The sequence below is a fragment of the Equus caballus genome, chromosome 5 (genome assembly GCF_041296265.1).
Source record: "Equus caballus isolate H_3958 breed thoroughbred chromosome 5, TB-T2T, whole genome shotgun sequence".
Lineage (NCBI taxonomy): Eukaryota > Metazoa > Chordata > Mammalia > Perissodactyla > Equidae > Equus > Equus caballus.
Genome location: NC_091688.1, coordinates 71,407,072 through 71,420,556, shown reverse-complemented (window position 1 = coordinate 71,420,556; position 13,485 = coordinate 71,407,072). Strand labels below are relative to the sequence as shown.

The following is a 13,485-nucleotide window of genomic DNA, read 5'->3' as shown; positions in this document are numbered from 1 at the left end:
CTTATATACATTGTTTTCTAAAATGGATATTCTGCTCAACTAAAATACATTTCCAAACAGCAAATTTTATTTTCTCCTTGGCTTCCATTATAAAATTGGAAAATTGTTTATTTGGAACGTTAAATACACGATCAGGTTGAAGGTTTGTAGGAAGAAATAATTATAGTGTACTGACCAGTTGACAATTTCTTTAGTCTAGGACCTTGCGCTTCCATTTCAATATTGGAGATTTCGCCTTTCCCTGGGTGGTGTGGCATTCATTCCTCAGAGCTCTGGTAGCGAATTCCTTCCCCTTCTCCTTTCTGCACGGATTGCTGTTAATAAAACTAGGCATTTCCTGCTTCACCCATAGATGGCGCCATCTACTACATAGAAACCCATTAGAAAATTTAAAGTTGGATGTTTCTGAGATATATGAAATAAATGTGCTACTTTATGAATTTTGTGACTGATGTCCTTCATTGTTTAAAATATATCTTTATTCTGGCTCTGAAAATTAAACACATTTTTGTATTTACTGAAATAAATGCAGTTAGTGTATGCTTTATTGGTTTTTGTTTTTAATTTTTTGTTTCTCACGTATGGCCTATATTTCATAAAATCTTTTGAGAATGATTAAGGGTGTTTTGAGGTTTCCCTACTAGAAGAAGGTGCTGTGAGTAAATGGTCTTTCTTGTTCACCCCTGTATATTCCAGCCTTGCATGCAGCATATGCTCAATAAATTAATGACCACATTTTGTTTTCTCATCACTGACAACTGGGGAGCACAGAGACCACGAAATATCCACAGGTGAATTGAAATTTGACTTTACAGCTAAACAAGTATTTTATTCCATCTCCCAGGACCTACAACTCACAATCTGATATTTATACAAAGCTGGTAACCTTTCTAACTCACTTTGAACTTTTGGGAGTTCTTTATTGAAGAGGTGAACCAGAAATTGGGATTTGGAAAATAGCGGGGTTTGGAAAGGCCTAAACAGGCTAATACAACGAGTAGAGGGATGGAGGGGAGAATGAGTGTGGTATGTCTGTGGAATGTGAGCAGCACAATTTGTGTTGGGATACATTATGATGAGATTGGATACAAGATACAGGCCTTGAAAGGCAAACTAGGGGTTAGGGTTTTCACCAGTTAGGATCCTGGGCGCGGATGTGACACTGGTCGTCAAGCCATGCTGAGGCAGCGTCCCACATAGCACAACCAGAAGGACCTACAACTAGAATATACAACTATCTACTGGGGGGCTCCGGGGAGAAGAAGAAGGAAAAAAAAAAAAAAGAAGTTTGGCAACAGATGTTACTTCAGGTGCCAATCTTTAAAAAAAAAAGTAGTCATTGTTTCTAGAATGTCACAAAAAGCCATCTTTGAAAACTTAGGTACAATAAGGCTTTTTTGGGGGGGCGGGGGGGGGCTGGATTCTTAAACTTACGATTAATTCAAGAAAGAAGTCCCTCCGAGAGCCATTCTTCAAGCCTGCTGAATATCCAGGAATACCGTACTCGCTTCTGGAAAGCGCGGGTCGCTGCTTCCGAGGGCAGCTTTGGCCGCTCAGCAAGTTCGGGCAAGCGCCACCAGAGGGCAGCGTGTGCTCACCTCGCTTCTCTGACTCACCCCACCGCCCGGCCGACGCAGGCAACAGTTCTCTCCAAGCGGAGGAACAAGCACTTTCAGCCTAAATCGGGCCTTTGACAGCCAAAATCAGGGCATGGATGTTTGCTTTAAAGTTTTATAATAAATCTATCTTTATAGTAATTTTAACGCTAATATAAATTACTCTATAAGATATGGACTTTTTTTCTCTCATAAATGAAACTTTGCTTTCGTTTTGGATCAATGTTGACCATAATTATTTCTGCTCTGCTTTGTAACCCTCTGCATAAGCCTTTCCAAATATTCCCAAACTTCCCAGTAGCCTTATGGGCTGGTGATATTTCCCTCTGAGATGAGATAACCGATTCTAAAAGAAATGAGATGACTTTTTAACAAATCACTCAGTAAGAGACAGTACCAATTACGAAAGTCAGCTTTGAAAGTACAGATTCTTCATGTTTCCATTCAGGATGTCATGCTAATTTTTCCAAATCGTCATCAGTCTCTTCATCAGTAAGTTCATTCATGGATCTTTATGGAAAAGAAATCCCTTATTGTGGTAATCATTTCTCAATCTATACATGTAACAAATCATCACGTGGCCCACCTTAAACTTACACAATGTTACATGTCAATTATATTTGGATAAAGCTGGAAAAAAAATGAAAAGAAAACAAGGACAAAAACCCAAAATTAAATACATATTTTAATTACAAAATTAAATACATATCAACAATAGATAAGGTTGAAGTTTTAATTCATAAATCTCTTTGGATAACAATGCTTACCTACTATGAAGAGGTGAGGTGTTTCTGTGTAGCCCGTTTGAGTCAGGAAGATGAAATTTCCACTGCCTTCAAATATTTTCCTATAGTTAGGGGTGGGTAGGAAATTGAGTAAACAGACATGGGAGGTATTTCCTCATCGCAAAATACTTGAAGTTGGAGAGGCTGAAAGCCAAGCTCTGTGTTCTCAAATTCTATAAAATGTCTAAGCATCTGACAACCCTTATCAGTTTAACCTTTTCCCTTTAGTTAACAAAGTCAATCATTTCATATTTGTTCACAACTAATTTTGGAAGAGAGCTTTTCCCACTCAACTCAGAGACTTTCAGGGCACATGTGTCTAGACAATTTTTTAAAAACATGAGATCTAACCGTACTTAAAATATGGCAGTTTACTATTAGGAAGAGAGATCCATAACCTTGATCCTCTTTTTCCTGGAAGAATTCTGGCATTCTAAACAAGTTGTAAAGAGAGAATCAAGTGGCCATCAATTTCTTTTTGGTGTTTGGAGAAAAGTAAAAGATCCTGGATATGTTTGAAGGGCTTTTTGTTTCTTTTCTCCTCAAAATGATGACAAATTGCTCTTGAGTGTCCTTTCTAGTCAAAGTTAGTGTTTTTGAATAATACATGTGAAGAAACTTCACATCCAGCATTATCTTCATATTCATGACACAGATTTATATGTAAAAGAAAACAGTTGTAAATAGGGCTTATCATACAGATGATTCCCCCCTCGTTTCTCCTTAATTGGGGAGCTCAGTTCATTATGATTCAAAACCCAGAGTGTGGAAAAAAGAGAAGCTTTAGCAGTTAAGTCGATCTATATATGAAAGATGACGCGAGTAGAGCCATACTCAAATGGAGCCGGAGCAGCCATTTCAGAGGAATTGCCTTGCACATCTTGTTTTCTTCATCTTCCAAACTGGACCAAACCGCCAACATTCCAGAAAGTCCATAAAGACAGGAATATCCTGTTTGTAAGGACTGATAAAACTGGATTTTGCTAATAACCGAGTCACTGACCAGTCAACATAGTACAAGTCTGGTCTTTTGCCTGATGACTGAAGCTTAAGCCAATCTATGAGGTACAAACCCAGCCTCACCTCTTCAGAACAATGAACTCTTCCTTAAGACAGCCCACCTCATCTTCCTCCCTTTTTCCCACAAAAACCCTAAGCCCCTCTCCTGTAAGTGGAGTACATTTGAGTTTCTACTCAAATCTGTCTCCCAAATTGCAATTCTTGACCCAAATAAACTTTTTTTGCTTCTCTTGTAGTTTATGCCTCTCATTTGTTGACCTATACAATAAAGAGTTGGAGAAAATTTGGAAAGGAAAGAGAACTGTTGGAGAGTCAGATGCCAAGGGGGATCTAGCTGAGTCCAATCCCCACCCTGCCCCGTCTATCACCTGCTTACGTGAATATTTCCGTCCTCTCTTAACTCTCTGCCTCTTGTTCTGAAGGATGACCCTTCAGATCAAGTGCACAGCAATATTTTTCTGAAGTAAAATGAAATTCACAGGTAATGGTCAAACTTCTGTTTAGCCTTTAGCAAGCGATGCTACAAAAAATGCTGACAATTCAGTTTAACTCCCTGTGAAATACCTCTCACGCTCTCCAGTGGAGATGTTGACATTCCAAAGAGCAATCAACTAAGGAAAGAAGAGACTCAGGGGCATGGTCATGATTGAAAAATAATTCAGAAAGTACGAAATTTGGCATCAAGAAATTGAGAACTGAGAGTTCAAATGGAGGAAAGATGGTAATCATCTACCCAGTTCACCAGAAGCTGGAAGAAAAAGTAAATCCTGAAAAATTGTAACTAGGATATAGTTCAAGAAGCAGACAGAACATTCCGGTTTCGCCCTTCCTTCACTCATAGACCAGTGCTACCCAGACTGCTTCACAGGCCAGTGTACGGAGATGATATGCGTGTTACAGGTCTGCAATTAGAGAAATACAGACATTGAGAGTAAGCATTTAGAAAATTTTATAGCAGTCTGACATTGTCTGATTTTTATTTCAGACAATTTCTAGTAGTTCCTTTTTATTGTATTTTACCAAAGTATCAGTCTAGAATGATTTGGGGTGAAAAGGATTGTTCCTTCACTGGAATAATTTGAGAAGCTCTGCCCCAGTCTCCAATGAAAGGAGGTTCAAAAGTGTCAGGGCTTACCTGATGCAATGGTGGGAGAGGTCCAACAGCTACTGCCTCCGTGGTCTCAGGAGCTTCGTAGGAACAAACTCTTCCTAAAGGTTGAGGAAAGAGCTTAATGAACTTGACGCGGTAAAAAAGCCTTTGGCAGGGGAGGGGAACAGCATTTTGAGAACATTTCAGAGATTGGCAGTCAACTCTATTTCCATTTTTCTCCATGGATATGTAGCTCTGAGTCCTGGAGAGAAAAAAGGCTGCAAAAAATGCAGAAAGATTTTTCCCTGAATGTTGTGAGGCATCAAGGAACAAACAAGACTAGCTAGAGACTTCCTCTAACAGCAGATGAAACAAGAGGGCAGAGGCATTGCATTTCCCACCGCAGACTCAGTTTGCTCAGTTTACTCGTGGTGACCGCCCAATTTGAATACGAGGTTGAGGGGCTGGAGCTTCTGGATTCTGTTTCTAGTTGCCAAGGTGGTGGCAGCATTGGAAGAGGATGTGAAGTTTGGTAGAGCAGGGGCAGCCACCATGGGGAGGCTAATGTGCAACTGAGCTCATGAGCTGTGATGGGAAGGAGATCACATAACGGAGCCGTTGCAGCAACCAGAGAAGTGAACTTGTTTATAAGAAGTGAATCCCAATAAAACCAAAGGGGTATGTGTGTGTGCACATGAGATTTGTAGGTGTCTGCAGAACTCACATTAGGAGTGAGTGCAAAACCCCTAGAAATTTGAGCTATAATGTTAATACATGGAATGGGTAGAGGAAGAGGACCCCCGTAAAGAAGACTGAGAAGGAGTGAAGAAATTATCAGAGAAATAAGCGAAAAGCCCCGAGAGTGGTGTTATGGAAACCAGGAGAGTATCAATAAGTAACACTGTAAAATATGCGAAGAGATCAAGTGTGATGATTCTCTACTGAATGTAGCAAAATTGATATCACTAGTGACTTGCTGAGAAGAATTTTGATAGTGTGTTTGGTTGAAAGCCCTTTTATATGGATGAGTGGTAAATAAGAGGTAAGAAAGTAGAAACATCAAGTGTAGACTACTGTTCTTTCAAATCAGTTCATAGCTAAGGGAAGAAGGGATCAGTGGAGGGTTTTTTTGTAATAGGAGAGATTTCACCATGTTTACATGTTGAAGAGGATGGATGATAGAGGCAGAGTGACAACAGGAGCAATCAATGGAGTAAGATGCCTGTGGATACAGGGGCAGAAGCAAGTGAGATCATAGCGTAGATAGAGGTATCAACCATTGAGAAAGGAGAAAAGCTGCAGATCAATGAAGACACAGAATGATTTGTCAGGGGTTTTACTAGTTTTCTATTGCTGTGTAACAAATTTCCACAAATGTAGCAGCTTAAAACACCACCTGGTTATTAATTGTCAGTTCTGCAGGTCAGAAGTCTGACATGATGTGGCTTGGTTCTCGGGTCAGAGTGCCACAGGGTGAAATTAGAGTGTCAGTCAGGTTGCAGTTCTCATCTGGGGCTACAGGAACTTTTCCAAGCCCACCCACATTCTTGGCAGAGTTTAGTTCCTTGCAGTTAAAAGACTAAAGCCCCCAGTATCTGGCTGGGTATCAGCTGGGGGCCACTCTCAGCTCCTGGAGGCCTCCTGCACTTCCTTGCCATATGGCACCCACAGGCAGTTACAGCACGGACGCTTGCTTTCTTGCTGGTCAGCAGGAGCACATCTCTCTGATCTCCCCTTCTGTGACTAGCCAGAGAAAAGGCTCTGCTTCTAAAGGTCTCAACTGATTAAGTTAGTCCCACCAAGGAGAATCTCCTTGTCTTAAAATAAACTGATTAGGGACCCTAAATACATACCAAAATCCTTTTTGCTATTGTCAAAGACAAAAACTGGACTGGTAAGGATATTAATTGTATTCAAGCTATTGCAATAGGGAGAGCATCCCAGATCTAAAGATCAGAGTATCTCGGTGGGTGGTTTTGCCTTAGAGTTTCAAAAAGAGGAGTAAACAAGTTGCAGACGGAGTGGTCTGTGGTTGGAGATGTTTTCTGAGCAGGGGAAGTCTCCCTCGGTTGGTTAGTTGAACAGGATATGTTTCTTTCCCTGTGAATAGCTGGTGTATTAGTCAAGATTCTCCAGAAAAACAGAACCAGTAGCAATCTATATAGATATATATGAGGAGATTTATTATAGGCATTGGCTCACACAGTTATGGAGGCTAAGAAGTCCCACAATCTGCCATCTGCAAGCTGGAGGACCAGGAAAACTGGTGACATAATTCAGTCCAAGTCCAAAGACCGGACAATCGGGGCTGATGAGGTAAGTGTCAGCGTGAGTCCCAAAGCCTGAGAACCAGGAGCTTGGCTATCTGAAGACAGAAGAAGATGGATGGACAGAAGAAGCTCAAGCAGAGAGTGAATTTGTCCTTCCTCTGCCTTTTTTATTCTATTCGGCTGTCAAAGGATTGGATGACTCCCACCCAGCCACCCACATGGCTGGGCCCCATGGGAAGGGCCCTCTGCTTGACTCAGTTCACCAATTCAAACGCTAATCTCTTCTAGAAACACCCTCACAGACACACACAGCGACATTTTACCAGTTATCTGAGCACCCCTTAGCTCAGTCAAGTTGACACATAAATTAACCACAGCCAGTTTCAGGGAGCAAACACTTCTAATCTCAGCTAATCAATCATGAGACAAAGAACAAGAAGGAAGATGGTCAGTTTGACCTTCTCAGCAGGTGCGTGCAAAAGGAGAGAAATATATGTTTGGCCTCGTCACAGGTGCATAGTGGTGTTATCCTCAAGTCTCGTGGGAATCATGAGAAAGAGTGGACAGTGAGTCTTATCTAAGTGTTATGGAGGAGAGTAGTTCTTTGCAGCAAGCCATTTCCTGGAACACAAAAGGTTGGGGTATGGATTTCTCAACTGTTGCTATCCTCCAAGAGCACAGGGCTCAGGTGAAGTTCAATATTGTCAGATTTTTGTTAAAGATGAATGAATATCATTCTTCACTGAACAACTCAGAGGTAAGAATAAACCTCCTGCGTGGGGCCAAGCAGAGTCCAAGAAATAATCTCTTACGACCTCTTTTTGGCACTGTTTCTGCAAAATCAGTCAAACCATTTATGGAGAAGTGATGGAAAAGGTCAGTTATTTTGGAGTCCTGGACATCAGATATCTTAAAGAGGAATGCCTGAAATGAAAAAAGGAAAATATAAATATGAACGTTTGTACTAAAGTAAACAGCTTCAGGAGCTGAACCTGAGGGTAACCAGTTCATTAGATTCCAAGATGCTGGTGGAGCACCACTGATTGAGTTCTTTGGAGTTAAGATGTTGCTTCTCTTGGTGATGTTGTCCATAGCCTTGGTTATCTCTCATGTAAGGGCATGTATAGCCCAGTATATTGCCAAACTTCCTTACAAGCCCAGACAGTGGCTTGTCCAGGAATAATCCAACCCATGCATGGTCCACTACGGTGATGAGTTCCTGAGTCCTTCAATGTTTACATGAAATCATTAGGTTTTAGCTTACAGGGCTTCTTCAGATCCTAGGGGAAAAGGCCAGTGCAGTACAGGAAAGGAATCTGAGTGGTCAGGTTTAATTCTTAAATAGGCTAAGTCAGGCAGGAGGGAGAAAATTTGGAAAACTTAATTAGATGACTATAGCCAGATATTGAAGGAATCTGGAAGAAGTGAACATTTGGTAAGTGTTAATGACTTGTGCAAGGTAACAGGATCCTTGGACTGTTACAGGAATGTACTCAAACTGGTTTTTCCACAAGGTGGGGAGGAAGTCACTTAAATCTCCACCAGAGAAGACAGAGTTTGAATATCCATCAATTACCTGCAATTTACAAAGTGTGCAAATAGCACAAAGACAATGAACAATGGACAATGAACTCCAATTATTGCTAATTTAGGACTAGAGTCAGAAGAGTGTGCTATAGTTTTCCATTGAAACACAAAATTTCTCTCTAAAGTCACTCCCCTTTTAATCACAGGTAATCTCAAAGAAAGATTATTCTTGATCATAAAATACAACTGATCTCATTAGATTAGACCTGATTATTTACATAGGTGTGGCAAAAATGGTAATATCATATAGTACTCCTTAAATCTACTTTGCCGAAAGTTTAATAAGAAATGTCAGATTGGACTTTTAAAAACCTCTTGAGCTAAGAAGCCAAGCCAAGAGTTCGCCATCAAATTTCACCTGTAGCACCTATAAATTTGGGTGAACTCCTCTCTTCTCAAATTCCCTAAAATATCCTGTGACCTAGGCCTACCAGGAAGTGACCTTCATTACTCACCCTGTGAACCAGATACCAGTCCAGTTTCCCTAAGCATGCTTTATAAGCACTAGTACCATAAAATTAACTGGACATAGTTCCTTAAAAGTGTCTGGTCATATCTGATTAAGTGAGCATTACTCTCAAATGTGACATTCCAGGCAAGGCCTTGATTGCATGACCAATGTTTCCAATTAAGTCCTATTAACGAGGAGGACAGACCTTACTGAATTGTGCAAATACGTAACTAGATTGCTATGAAAAGAAGAAAATAAGAGTTTTTGAAATCTGGAGGAGTCAGGCAGGGGCAAAAAGATAAATGTTTCATTTCTATTTACAAAAGCAGAGTTTACTAAATTATTATGAGTTATAGATAGCTTAAGACAAAAAAGAAAGGGGTTCCTTATATCCAGAAAATATAACATTAACATCAACAACATTCCAAACAAAACCCACAAGCATCCCTCATCAGTTTATTCAGGCCTATGTAATTCATTCTTGTTCCACTCGATCTTGGGTTGGTGGTCTCAGGAACCCATCTGTTTCTGGACTAGAGTTCTGGAAATCCTGCCTCAGTCCATTGGTATGGACTCAAAGGTGTTTAAGGAATGCCATCCGAAGCCTGTGCCCAAGATGTACTCTGGCCTGTGGCTGATTGCAAGGCCTTTCAGGGAAGCATCAGAGTAAAATATAAAACTATCTGTAGATGACAAAAGCCTTAAAATGGCTGCAGTTAACTTATTACTGATAACTTTTAAGAGTGGAGGAGGCGATGAGAGTTCATCATAAGAATAATGAAGCTGGCAAAGACAGTCGTTTCTGTGGCATGCAAACCAAAAGAAAGTCAATGCAAAAAAGTTTTAGGCAAAATGTCTATAAACATAATAATTAATCTTATTTCCAAAGAACAGTAGATATTACTTTATGATTTATGATTTATTTATCTCCTGTATGATAAAGTAGATTTACTTTATGAAAATGAATCTTTACAGAGAAAAAAATTCTTCAGATTTAGTATACAATAATCCTGAGACATGATATACCATGGATACACCAAGTATATGGCTGGAATATACAAGAATATATCAAGTTTATCAAGTGAAGAAATTCAGTAAGAATGGAATAAGTCCTACACATTTGTATATTCATAAAACTCCATAGGTAAGTGATATGAATCCCCAGTTTGGAGCCATTGGACTAGAAGATGCTAGATTCAAATTTAAAAAAGAAAGTTGTCACTCAATTAACATTTTAAAAAATAACTTATGTTTGTATTCATTATACTTTTGTTGTCTAATATCAGGCAAAGCAGCACGGACACTCTGATAATTAGAAACATAGACAGTTAGGATATTGACAAATCTCTAGGAACTTCTCAAATAGCATACAATTTCTGAAATATTTATATTAATAACATTTTACTCACAAAAATTTAGCCTGGGGAAGGTTAAGCATTTCTTCTGATTTGATCAGTCTTCCCATGCAACTCATCAATAGTCACATATCAAATAAACCTAATTATGACTAGAACCTCTCTTTTTATAAGATAAAGAACAAATTCTTTCTAAATGTTTTTCAGGGCCCCCCTGGGAAACCAGTTTTAGGTGCAAAATATATCATTTAGGATTTGATGTTGGGAAGGCAAAGTATCAAAAGTCGTCTGGAGGTTTGAACACTTGCTGAAATAGAATCATGGGTTACTGGAAAACAATACTTGGTTACTTATTTAACCAAGATGACAATAAAAGGTTTTAAAAGTATACACAGGAGGTAACATGATTGTAAAGAACACTGGCTCTTTCAAAAATGGGAAGACTTTGTTCTCTTAAATAATCGAGGACATGATAAAATCAACATAAAATGCAGGAAATAACCCTGATAAGACAGAGAATCTTTGACAAATTATTTAGAAGGCAAAGAAAAATCTTTTCCAACCTCTTAACGAATAAAGCAGGCATGTAATCCAAGAAGATTTTGTCATTTTAACAGAGAGAAAACCAAATGCTAGTTCTGCATCAGATATATTGTATACAGTGTTTATTAAAACTCTTTTTGAAAACCTTATAAATAAATCCATTAAACTTTAGCCTTGACCACCACAATTAAAAATCCCCTTTCTGAGAACCTTCTACAACTTTCTATATCCATTTAGATTTTTTCCTACACTTTCCTCCTTCTCATTCTGGAACAGAGTTATTTTAGTTTAGCACAAACTACCCTTTCTTTGTTTAAACAAAAATTCATCCTGCATACATTCCATACAGAGTTGTTCCTCTCTGCCACTATTGCTCTGAGTCTCATTCACACATATGGATTAGAGTTTTTAACCACAGTCCCTTCTATTTTACAAAGAAAACTAGGAGGTTTATAATACACTAACATTTTTAGCAGACTAGCAGATCTTATGAATGTACATCTCATAACTTTTTATGGCTATGCACATCCCAAAGTTGCGAAAATGAACACATTCATTAACATTAAATATATAGCCTCGCTGTATCTTATAAAAATGAGAGGGAAAAGTACGTAAAAATTATATAAACTTAAAATTCTGCTTTGCAATTAATTTCAGTATCCTATCCTATGTACAAGTGATCTAGGCGTGTAACGAATATCCATTAATTAACTCTATTTAGCATCAGTACAGGTTTTTAGCTATCTGAAAATCTTGGAAACTATTTCCAAGCTGACATACTGCAAAGCATAATTACTGTTGAAATAAAGTGTGCCAGAATAATAATTCAATTTGGTTAAACACAAATTTACATTTTTCATAATCTTAAACATCTAGGAGATGTAATGCTAGCTTATTTGATCAGTAAATCTATGAAAGTTTAGGAAAAACATACCCAATTAGAATAAACATGTATGCTAGTATTATATTTAATACTAATAACTCAGAAGACATAGCTATTTTTATTAAATCAACTATATTAAACCAGTCTCATACACCAAAGATTTACCCAAATAATGTGAACTCAAATTCTGAACCCGTTTGACTTAGTTTCTATTATAATATATATTTAACATGTATTTAGAAGATCAATTTCCTTAATTTCTGGGAATTTTAGGAATTGCATAAGACTCACTTTTTTCTAAACCAATCCAAATAGAACTCTTTTAAAAGATTTCATAATCTAATTTGGTAATACGATCTGGAGGAAAGAAAATATTATACAGTCATAGGCACATAAACATACATACAGACCACATAGACAGCTACGGCTTCAATTAAAATATTTCAGCCAATTCTGTATCTCAGCCAAGCAGAAATATAAAACTCACTGATTCATATAAAAGAGCTGTTCTGTTCCCACGGGGTACAAATGCTTTAATTGATTTCATTTAAAATAGACAAACAGAAAAGTGTGACAAGCCAGATTTTCTGCTTTCACCCACAGAGGCAAGATTTCTATAAACCATTTAAGTCATTTACAGAGATCATCAAAAAGTCAGGCCATAAAACCAAAAGAAGCTAGCACCGAAAATCAAGCCAGTACTCAAAAAGAATAAAAATAAAATCCTTTCTCTGCCACTGTAGGACAGGAGTCTGGAACACAGAACCGGAAGTTGGACTCACTGTTGGATCTCCAGATGGCCAGTCAAGATGGAGCACCAAGGGCTTGAGGAGTCCTCCTTGCCTGAGTGAAGTAAAGAGGGAGGGAAGGCCAGGCCAGTCCTATCTGATTCACAGCAGCACACGTCAAAGACAAAACGGACAAGCAAGGATATTGATTTTATTCAGGCTGAGCAACCCAGATCCAAAGATCAGAGTATCTCAGCAAGTGGATTTGCCTTAGAGTTTCATAGAGAAGTGCTATGATCTGAACGTTTGTGCCCGGCCCGGCCCCAATTCATATGTTGAAATCGTAATCCCACTGTGATGATATTGAGTTGGGGCCTTTGGGAGGTGCCTAGGTCGTGAGAATGGAGTCCTCATGAATGAGGCCAGCGTTCTTATAAAAGAGACTCCACAGAGCTCGCTAGCCCCTTCTGCTATGTGAGAACACAGCTAGAAGACACAGTCTGTGAATCAGAAAGCAGGCTCTCACCAGACACCTAATCTGCCAGCGCCTTCATCTTGGGCTTGCCAGCCTCCAGAACTGAGAGAAATAAATTTCTTTTGTTTATAAGCCACCCAGTCTGTAGTATTTTGTCATAGCACCTTGAACAAAGACAAGAAAGATAAACAAGGTGCAGATGGAGTGATTTTCATTTGTTGTTTTGCAGGCAGAGGCAGTCTCAGATGGTTACCTGAACATGAAATGTTTTTCTCTGTGGATAGTCGTTTTGAGGCGGACAAACAGTCCTAATCTCAGCTAATCAATCATGAGACAGAGAATGGAAGTTGGACGTTCTGAGTCTGCCCATGCCAGCAGGTTCATGCAAAAGAGGCTAGTCACAGGTAAACAATGGAGTCATCTGTGAGTCTTATGGGAATCACGAGAAAGTTGGACAGGAAATCTTATTTAAGTTGTATTCAGGAAAATAGCTCTCTGTGGTAAGCCGTTTCTCACAACATAAAAGGGTGGAGGAATTTTGGAAAACAAAATGTTGGGAGGATTTCTTAAGCTTCATTATTTTCTATGCTCAAGTAAAGTTCCACATCATCACTGATTAACATAGTCTTATCATGGCCGTGACACCAGGGGTACAGATCATGGGGGCCATCTTGGAATTCTG

At 39.0% G+C, this 13,485-nt stretch overlaps 1 long non-coding RNA gene across 2 annotated transcripts; it reads right to left on the bottom strand.

Annotated features, from left to right (window-relative positions):
* Nucleotides 1-461: 461 nt before the first annotated feature.
* LOC138924120 (uncharacterized) lies at nt 462-13,061 on the bottom strand. Of its 2 annotated transcripts, XR_011438806.1 has the most exons (3): nt 10,229-13,055; nt 2,384-7,705; nt 462-2,246 (listed from the first exon to the last, which is right to left on the bottom strand). It is a non-coding gene; the product is annotated as an uncharacterized lncRNA (long non-coding RNA). The 2 variants fall into 2 exon arrangements; XR_011438805.1 differs by lacking the exon at nt 462-2,246 and having other exon boundaries at nt 2,284-7,705; nt 10,229-13,061.
* Nucleotides 13,062-13,485: the final 424 nt, after the last annotated feature.